This window comes from Thrips palmi, unplaced genomic scaffold (genome assembly GCF_012932325.1).
Source record: "Thrips palmi isolate BJ-2018 unplaced genomic scaffold, TpBJ-2018v1 HiC_scaffold_19, whole genome shotgun sequence".
Classification (NCBI taxonomy): domain Eukaryota; kingdom Metazoa; phylum Arthropoda; class Insecta; order Thysanoptera; family Thripidae; genus Thrips; species Thrips palmi.
Window position 1 is genome coordinate 1,491,705 of NW_023144628.1, and position 692 is coordinate 1,492,396.

The window sequence follows — 692 nt, forward strand, 5'->3', positions numbered from 1 at the left end:
AACACACTCGCCCATCACATTTTCTGGTGCACGCGTCGTGATGGGCCCACCACAAGAACTCGCGAAAGTTTGGACAATGCGGCCGTCACCACACGGAGGGTGGTCCCGTCCGGCGACGTCCTCAGGACAGTGTCGCGGTCCTGTCCTTCCAACAAACTGCATAACAAAGGTGCCAACATCTGGCCGTGCCTTCTCGTCCTTGACGTGCAGCAGGACGGCTGCGGTGCGGGGTCCTTGAACCAGACCAGCCTTCAACGCGGCATGGCACGCGTGGACCGCGCGACGGCCGACAGTCGCAAGTATGAAAAATCGCTGCCGAGGAGCGGGCTTTTCGCTAGAAGGTGCTGGGAGGGCGGCGGCGGCGGCTCGGCCCGAGAAACATGCTTTATCTTGGCGTGTATGTGTGGATGTATATGCACGGCCGCGACTGTGGTCGCGGATGAGGGGGGGGAGAGGAGAGGAGGGGTAGGCGCGAATCTCCGCGAGATACGGCATGTGGCACGGACACGCACACAGGCGCACGCCCCCCTCTCCCCCCCCCCACACACACACACGGGAACGCGACAAGTGACGGAAAGAGGCACTTTTATGACTGCAGACTGAACGTCGGAACGGGGACTGTATTTCTGTTCTTCCCGGTCCCATACTTTTTTTGGGAGCAAAGGGCGAGGGCCTTGTTGTGGTGCTCCCGC